Raw genomic sequence first — 10,380 nt, forward strand, 5'->3', positions numbered from 1 at the left:
GGATGTGTTTACCGTATGACAAAGTCTGCGCTGTCAATCTCACGTCCACAGCTGCTGTTCTTCAGAATCCCACCACTGCCAACCACAGCACACCGACCCAGACGACGCCCGCTCCAGGGGAAATCCTGCACACACACACACACACACACACACACACACACACACACACACGCACACACACGCACACTTGCATTCAGGTTTAAGTCCCCACCGGGATAGAAAGGGTACACACACACATATTACTGATATTATTATCAGATAGCTTTTTTGGAAGTAACTAGTAAAGTAATGCATTACTTTTAAATTTACAATAAAAATTCAGAGTGACTTTTTCAAAAAAGTAAGGCCAGTTACTTTGTTTTCCCATTTATTCACTGACAGCTCTGTGTTGAGAGAAATCGGCATTGCATTTAGCCTGAGGCTTATTCATTTCACTTTGGGTGTGAAAGAGTCTTTTCAGTTGTCAAAAACATAACTTTTTAATTTTACACACCTTCACATACACACCTCAGGCAACATGCTGTGAACAACTGCATTCATTTTGTATGTTTTTGTTGTGCTTGTCTCATATGGGATGGTCTGATTGATGGCCGTGTTGTGTTTGGTGAGGAATAAGGATCCTGTGGCGTTACAGCAAAACTGCAGCCTCATTCTGACAAAAACACACAGAGAGAATGTTTTTTAGCATCCAGTAGCTTTACAAGTGTAATCTCCAGTAAAATAAACCATCTCAGTATTTAAAGATGCATGGTTTTACCTGTTTTTAACTGCTTGCCTCATTTACAAAATGCATAAAAGAGAATTGGGCGTATGGTCCCTTCTACACAAAAATCGGCAGAGAATTGTATAATGACAGGATTTTGTTTATTTACATTATTTTCCTGTCCGACAATCTAAGCTCATTAGTCTATCATTAAAGTCTGTGTAGTAATATTAAATTTGTGTTCTGATTTTGTCACACCACAGAAAAATGTGTTAGCAATTAACCATGCAGCCAAATTCTTCTATTTATATCTAAAATTTTACAAAAAGTTGTCTGCTCAATTGTGCTTCTTCCTGCAAAAAAGATTATCTCTATGAAGAATTCCCCCACCATAGCACAGAAACTGCACTTGTTAAAATTACAAATGACTTGCTTCTTGCATCAGACCAAGGCTGCATCCAATTGCTAGTCTTACTTGATCTTAGTGCTGCGTTCGACACCATAGATCACGACATACTCATAGATCAATTACAAAACTATACAGGTATCCAAGGACAGGCTTTAGATCCTGGTTACCTGTCTGATCATTATCACTTTGTCTATTTAAATGAGAATCATCTTAATTATCGGTAATAAAGTATGGAGTGCCACAAGGATCTGTCCTAGGTCCTCTGCTATTTTCAATAAACATGTTGCCCCTTGGTGATATTATTAGCAAATACGGGATTAGTTTCCACTGCTGATGATACTCAACTATATATCTCAACAAGACCCGATGAAAGGACCGGGAGTACTCAGTTGAGTTCCTTAGCGTCTTGTGCTTGAATGTTTTTAAATCTTTGGGTTTATTCTAACATCTTCAATTCTTGTATTGCTTGTTTATTTTTGTTTTTTGAATTGTAATAATGAGCAGTAAGTGTATTGCATGTTTATGCTATGTTATGAGTCTTGTTTATCAGGAAACACTGATAAAAGCATATATACCCCAACTTTACTGGTATATAAATATTATTATGTTGAACTTCATTCTTGAACAGATGGCGCCGTTTTAAGCAGTATATAAAAAGTGTTTCTGTGTCTAATCAGGACAACGTTTCTGATGTCATACAAGGCTAACGGGTGTTTTTGGAGCAAGACCAATTTCTCTTTTTGTCCAGGTATGTTTCTCCATGTCGTAAACTCTAGGGGCAAGGCTTCTAAATCGGGGTGTTTTTTGGGGTGTGATTTTTAGCTCCCACATTAATCTTATGATCCTAAAACAGCAAACACTGTAAATCAGGGCAAGGACCCTTTAGGCAATAGACACATGGAGCAGGGACTCCTGATACAGAATGTGTCAAGCAGAGTTGGGGTACTTGGACTCAGGACTTGGACTCAGATATTTTGGACGCAGAAATTTTTCAGAGTACAGACGAATCCATGTCATGTGTAATATAAAATAAAAAGGGTTTGAATTCGCCTTTTGCCGAACTTTTTTGTCGTCCTTTTCAAATCTCACATCACATCAAAAAAACATTTATTTTCAATAAAAGGAAATAAGCTAAAAGTTGAAAATAAAGTATCAGGTAGGCTTATATTGTCCCAATAAGGTGGCATCCATTTAATAATTTGAATTTAAATTATAATTCATACTCAGCATGTTATTATTGCATACTGTTTTATTATGTACTACAACACTGAGGTGCAGATAATTGTCAATATTCGCAATAAGGAGTATAAATCGCAGAAAATCCTGCTATTTTAACATAGTGCAGTGTAAATAGTATTTTGCTAAGAAAATACTGGTATTTTTATTTATTGTAAATAGAATACATTACAATGTTCACTTAGTGTAAATAGCATCTATCTCCAATATACACAGTGCAAATAGCTGCTGCCTTAATTACATTATGTTATATGTATAGTATGTTAAGATATATGCACATTGTTGTTGCACATGCATCATTGCCTGTATATTACCTGTTAAAATGCATCATTCTAATCGATTTGCCGTCATACAAAGCATACAAAGCGTGTCTGTTAAAGGTGTTAATCTAAATATAAAGACACACAAACCTGTTCAGCTCGCGCTCGGTTGTGTTTGATCTGTGCGGGCAGCTCATGAAATCTGACAGCTCCTGCGTGAAGCTCTCCAGTTTTATACTGAGAAGGAAACAAACACTTTCAGTCCTCAGAAGGAAAGCTGCTTGATCTTGAGTCTCACACCCACCTTTTGGCCGGTTTTTATAATGGAAAACTTGTGTCTGAGCTTAACGCAGCGCAGCAGCTGAAGTGGGTCCCTCATCCCATCTCTAAAAGAAAACACAGTTTCCAAAGCCACCGTATCACATTTGGAATTGATTGAATTTTTAGGCTCTAAATATTCAACATGATCAATGTTTGCTGTCTCACTCAATCTCCTCATGTCTTCTGTCTCTGAGTGATAGTTTAGAGTGTTTTATCTGCTCAGAGCTCTTTTAGTGTAATTGCAGTTTCAGCTGAGCTTCTGGTGTCAGATCTTGAGTGATTTTGATGAGGGCGCGGGCGCCAGATCCAGCTATTATAAGCGTTTTTGGACTTGTCTTTTACACTTAATTTAACACTTTAGAAAGTTAATAAAGCAGGAAGTTGCAGTTTAGAGTCAGCGATATCATTATCTCATCTTATTTGCAAAGGATTGGAAATAATTTCGATTTATTTTTTATTTATTTTTAGTTTGTTTTAATCACAATATCTGGCAACACATTGATCGCCGGCACTTTAACTGACAGTAATAAAAAAAGGCCCAAGGACAGGTTTTATGCTGACAGGATTCGTCACTTGGGTAATGGAAAAGCATAAAAAAAATGATCATGATATTTTCTGTCGTAAACCTGATCAAAAAACAGTAGCATTTAACACTAGTACACACCGATCTGCAGAACAAGTAGGTTACAGAATGAAATGAAATACACAAAAACTAGCCTATGCTTTGTCATTCAGTAGCCTATAGTTAAAACTGAACAAATCATGCTATAAACTTTAATAAGAGCAATAGACAAAGTTATTGTAGTTATGTACTGTTGCATGAATAATAAACAACTGATACAATTATCCAGCCTTAAATATCGTATTTCAGTGATCATATTTCACTTAAGTATTTTTAAAACAGTTTAGACTTGAGGAACACTGAGCCTGATTTAAATTCCCAATTAATTAAATGTAAATGTAAATGTTCACCTGGATGAGTGTGTGTTGAGTGTGTAATAAAACACCACACACACACCTTGAAAGACGATCAGGAGCACCAGGAGCCTGAAGATCCGCAGGAGAGACGCCAGCTCCATCAGAGAGAAACACACGATAGTGTGTGTGTGTGTGTGTGTGTGTGTGTGTGTGTGACTGACGGGTGAAAGGTGACACCCCGCCTCTCTCAAACTCGCCATATAAACCAGTTCATAAACGTAGACCCTTGTAATTTGTGTCATTTTTAACCGGGAAAATGCTGTTCTGTTTTGTCTTTTTATTTATTAAAGTAGTTCTGGTGTGACTTTGAATCTTTCAGAGGATTTCCAGAAGGTAGAAATGTTTCATCATAAACCCACACTTGTGTGGTTAGCTGATACTTAATATACGGCAGTGGTTCTAACACAGACTAGTTTTTCTCCAAGAGCAAACGTTCTTCACTGACGCTCGTTCAAAGTTATCCTATCTGTTTATATTAAATGTTACTAATTGTTTCGGAACGTTCACAGGACTTTGAACATGTTTGCAAAATGATTAAAAAACAAAGTATGACGCTCTGACAATCGTATAATCAGGAAAAACTTTTAAAACATTTAAAAACCGCAAAACGTTATTTAAACATGTTTTTGTTGTTGTTTTAACAGAGCAACTAAACACAAACCTGAGCGCAAGATGAATAACATTTAAAACCGATTTTGAGATTTGTATGGCACACTGTAAATCATCTCAATCCAGTTTAAACACATGATAGCCAGTTTTGATATATTTACAGTAGGAAATTTACAACATATCTGGAGATATTATATGATGTTTTATATATTTATGTTAGTTAAATATTGAAAGTTTAGCTGAGTTGAGCAATTATGATTATGCATTTTATGGAAAACTGGCTTGGGCAAGTCTTCCAGCAGATGACCTCTGGTTATATAAACTATCATCAGAGAAGAGTTTAAGTAACATGTATCAACTGAAGCGATTATGATTGATAATGTCAACTGTAAGAATCCTAAACAGTATTTGTGATTTATGTTTGATGAGGAAACAGTGTTTAAATAATACCAAGTAGTTAAAACTGATTATTTTAGGGCAGGATGGAATGAATATGTTATTAAATTATTAAAATAATTCAAAATATCATCATTTGGGGTAAAAAAAACTAACAAAAAAACAACAACAGTGATTTGCCACCATCTACTGCTGGATTTAGTTTCATATTGAAAAAACTTATTTTTCCTCCATTTCATATTGCAGTGTTCAAAATGTTGTATTTAAATTGTTACATTTTGAATTGAATAATATTATTTATGCATTTATAACTGCTTTGAATGCATTCATCCCACCCAGTTTTATTTAGAGGTGGCTAGTGTTAAAAAGGCATCAGTTAATATGCCCCTTACTTTAAGTATTCCAGAGGATTTAGATTAAGTTACTAGAGTAATCTAAAAAAAAAATGTTATAAAATAGTTTTTGAAGCATGTATTCTGTTTAGTTACAATTAAGGCATACTGAATGTTAAAACGCGTTTTAAACAAAGTTAAGTGGTTATCAATACTTATTTTACTCTTAGTAATTTAATAATTTAATTACATTTACATTTAGTCATTAAGCAGACACTTTTATCCAAAGCGACTTACAAATGAGGACAATAGAAGTAATCAGAACCAACAAAAGAGCAATGATATACAAGTTTTATATACATGCTAAGAACTCTATAAAACTCCACAGTAATGATCTTTGACCACTAGCAACTGTCTAGCAACATTATAGCAACCACCCCAGGTACCCTAGCAACAACCTAGCAACCACCCCAAGTACCCTAGCAACCGCATAGCAACACCCTAGCAACCATCCTGATTACCCTAGCAACTACATACAGCACCCTAGCAACCACACCGATTACCCTAGGAACCACATAGCAACATCCTAGCAATGGCCCTGGGTACCCTAGCAACCGCATTACAATACACTAGCAACCAACCTGGGCACCCTAGAAGCCACCCTAGCAACCACCTCAAATACCCTAGCAACCGCATAGCACAACTCTAGCAACCACCCAGAGTACCTTAGCAACCACACCGATTATCCTAGCAACCACATAGCAACATCCTAGCAATGGCCCTGGGTACCCTAGCAACCACATAGCAACATCTTATTAACCGCCCTGGGTAGCCTTGCAACCGCTTAGCAAAACCCTAGCAACCACCCTGGGCACTCTAGCAACTGCATAGCAACACCTTAGCAACCACCTAGAACACCCTAGCAACCGAGGGGTGAGTTTTGCCATGGCAAGCACCACTCACATTTTCTTCAAGAAATGTACGTATCTAGTATACATTTTAATAAATACATTTTTAGTATAATTTTATAATTTAAAAGTTTAGTTCAAAAGTATCGCATCGGTATTGACGATACTGCCTTGAAAAATATTGGTATCGTATCGAAAACAAAATAAGTGGCTTCGCCCATCCCTAACCCAAACTGAACTACTTCTTCTTCTTCTAGTGTTTAATTGCGGTTTGGCAGACCAACATAAATGGTGCATTTCCGCCACCTACTGATCTGGAGTGTGGAGTGTACTTGGCTTTGGAAGAAAAGAAAAGAAAAAAAAAATTAATTCTATTTACTATTCCTGTTTTATTTAGATATTTAAATAATAATTCATGAATTCTTGATTGTCTTGTCCCATTTCCTAGTAATACTTTTATTGAAATTGTATAAACTCCATCCTTCCTAACTCTTGACTTAACTGTTGTCTCTCCCTTTCATATGCAGCACATTCTAAAAGAATATGCTGCACTGTTTCTAAACTCCCCGCAATGATCACAGTTTCCTGTATCATGCTTCCCCTATTTTTATAAAGACTATAATTTAATGCAGTGTGTGACCAATTCTTAACCTTGTAATAATGACATCTTTTTTCCTATTCCATATCTTTTCCTCTCATTTCCAACCCGTTCCTGAATTTTGAAAAAGATGTCTTCCTTTAGAGTCATTATTCCATATCTTTTGCCATTTTTACTAATTTCAATTGCTATTAACCTCTTGATTTCTGATTTACTTAATGATACATTAATTTCTATTTGTGGATGCTTTAATGCTTTCTTTGCCAACTTATCTACCTCCTCATTACCATCCACACCCACATGTGCTGGCACCCAGAGGGAAGAATACCAATACCCCTAACTGCCTTGCTCTAAATAAACCTTGCAAACTTCAAATATTAAATCTTGTCGAGATTCCGATTTTCCACTCATAAGACTAGTGAGAGCAGCCATTGAATCCGTACATATCACAATTCTTGATGGTAGAACTTCTTCAATCCACTGGTAGTGCTAATATGATAGCTAGTAATTCAGTAGTAAATACTGACACATGATCCGATAATCTTTTTGCAATTTTTATATTAAATGTAGGAATGAATACTGCTGCTGCTGTTCTACAAGACTCTGGTTCCTTTGACCCATCTGTAAATACCTGTAATACTGAATAATATTCTCGATTTACATACTGGTTCAACTACTAACTTAGTTGGTTGCTTATTTGATTATTTATTTCTTTATGTATTTGTAAGTCAATTAATGGCATAGGATACATCCAAGGGGGAATTGCTGGTATAGGAACAGAAGGGGCTATTTTAAATATTCTTTCAATCCCAAGCTATTTGCCTCCTTCCCTACTACCCAACCAAAGCTTTCTATTTCTTTGTATTCATACTCCCAACATTCCTTAAACTACTTCTTCAGGCAACTACTCACCTGATATACAATCCAGGTGTGTCTAACCAGCGCCCTCTAGTGCCTCGTAGTATTACAACACATAGAGTTTTAAATTCCATTACCCTAAGGATATGGGAAACTGTGACAGACGCTTCACTCTGTTACAGTGTGTTTTGTGTCTCATGGGATGGTCTGATTGATGGCCGTGTTTGGTTTAGTGAGGAATAATGATCCTGTGGCCTTACAGCAAAACTGCAGCCTCATTCTGACAAAAACACACATCTTATGAAACGTTTATGAGGACTCATTTCACAAGCATTCAGCTCTTAATAAACCCCGGCTATTAAACATTATAAGATTAATTCTGTTGAACTCTGAGACATTCTGAGCTACGATGACTGGATGTGAGTAATGAATGAAGCTACTAAAAAGACAATTATTTAGAAATATTCCAGGTGTTTTCCTTCTTTTCTCCAATAGAAATATTGCGAACTAAACAGGTTTTCTTGGGAACACTGTTTTAACTGGGAGTTGAAATCCATTTAACTAACAAAGAAAAAAAAAGAAAGAAAGAAAGAAAAAGAGGTATAGTTTATGCATTTTATGAAGCTTAACTACGCAAGCAAAAGGTCAGATTTTAAATATTTTTAATGATTATTTTTATTTTGCTCACTTTTTTAAATCTGTTCTGTTTTATTTTAACTTATTTATCTGTGCTGTTTTTTTTTTAATCTGTGCTCTGTCTGTGCACTTGTTCATCTGAGCTATATTAACACATAAAATAACTAATAAATAAATAAAAGTACTAGCAGCTCATTACCAGGGATTATCTATTACCATTATTCATTCGCTGTTAATTTCCATTAACCCTGAAACACAACGCAATAAAATGCAAAATTCAAAATACGGGTTAAAAACACTGGTAAAAAATAAATATGGGTTAAAAAATTAATTCCTTCAAATTTATACAGAGCTGTGCCCTATATTTATGGATTTTCTTAGAGACTTGCTGTTTTTTATCTGTGCACATTTTATTTATATCTGTGCTCTTTCTTTTTTAGCTGTCAATTGTTCCTCTCTTTCTGCCTGTTTCATGTCCCAGCTTTAGCTGTCTCTGCTGCACCAAGGTCAGCATTGAGAAGCATCAGCTTCTTCAGGACGTCTCTGGAGAGCCAGATGCGTCTCGACTTTATGACGTGATCGATGGCCTCCTCCACCATCATGTCATGACAGATCATCAGATACGCCAGAAACAGTCACCGAGAGTGCTCCACGCCCTGCTTGCAGCAAATCAGCACACCTTACCACCTGAGGAGAGAGAAAAACAGAAAGATGGACAAAACCTCATTCCTAGACTGTGAACACTTGATAAAAGATGAGAGATGGTGTGTGTGTGTGTGTGTGAGAGAGTGTGTTTCTCAGCTTACTCCGCTGGTTTATCGGTGCCTTAATCCAATGAATTGTGCAGCTGGCATAGAGTACTTGCTGATGTCAAGAACAAGCGCGATCTGTCTGCTCCAGCTAGGCAAGCTGTAATAATTGATGTGCAACCCTCTGTAATATCTGGACCCTGTATTGACCGATCCTTGTATGTCTTCATCATTAAATCTTCCCAAAAAGTACTTAAGTTGCTTCTTTGGGGCTGCAGCAATGAGGATGTGAGTGATGCACATCTCCGGCAGCGTCTGATTAGGTTGCTATCTCTCTGCTACAAGAACACAATAGCCTGAATTCAGTCTTTTCTTAAAAAGGGTGTACCATGTAGAATAAATGACAGAACAATAAGAGAAATAGAGTTGTGTTTGCAGACTTACTCATCTCCGATGAAGACCCTGGGCAGGCGTTAGTCCACATGTCTTTGTTTGGCGGTGTGGCCAGATTTCTTCAAACAATCCTCAGTTGGAAAAGCGTTTAGAGGGGCCGTAGTCTTCCAACATTGAAAGCTTCGGATGCCATACTAGATTCCGGCTCAGGAAAGCTTGCACCCGGTGCACAAGTTCCTCGAACAATGAGATCCCAATCATTTTTCAGGAGGATCATCTATAGATCCTCTTCCAGGTTCACAGCTCAGGGGAAGCTCCAGTCAGGCTCTGGCCGTACTGAGACTCCAACATGCTTTGGTCTGTGGATTCTGGAGGGGAAAGTACTGATTTTCTTTGTGTTCCTCACTGTAGCATATTCAGTTCTCTTGGTCATGGCCAGGCCATGGACTTTCTTAATCTTCATCCACGTTGGGTATTTTTCTGATAAAGAAGAAAAGCAAACAATCACGGCATTAGTACCATCTTAAACATGAAGAATTAGTTCAAACTGTAAGATGACATTTCTGTTTGCATCTCTTCACCTTTTGGGCTGACACAGGATTCCTCTGGATCAACCGGATCCAGTTTAGGTTCAGGAAGAGTTTGTTTGTTTTCTCTGATTCGCTCATTATCTAAGAAAAATACATAATTAAACATGTTATTTATTTATTTATTTATTTTTTTAGCGGTTTTAAGCTATAATTGCTGTCGCGTTTATGTCCGGCGTTTGCTGCGATTCTTCTCCAGCGCCACAGCGGTAAAAAATAATGCATTTACCAGGTTTGTGAATGCAGTTTAGGCAGTAGATCACGTGCGGCCCTCATGAATCGCCTCGAGAGGGCGCACGCCCCGCCACATCGAGCGCGGCAGCAAATGAGGACGTATGCTCGTGCTGATCAAAAAGACAAAGAGCAATGATATACTTGGTTCCCGCGCTAACGCAATACGTAGCAAG

The 10,380-nt window shown here is 37.2% G+C and overlaps 1 pseudogene; it reads right to left on the reverse strand.

Annotated features, from left to right (window-relative positions):
- LOC109097471 overlaps positions 1–4,068 on the reverse strand; it is an 8,987-nt pseudogene extending 4,919 nt beyond the window's left edge.
- Positions 4,069–10,380: the final 6,312 nt, after the last annotated feature.

The sequence above is a fragment of the Cyprinus carpio genome, chromosome B23 (assembly GCF_018340385.1).
Source record: "Cyprinus carpio isolate SPL01 chromosome B23, ASM1834038v1, whole genome shotgun sequence".
NCBI classification, from domain to species: Eukaryota; Metazoa; Chordata; class Actinopteri; order Cypriniformes; family Cyprinidae; genus Cyprinus; species Cyprinus carpio.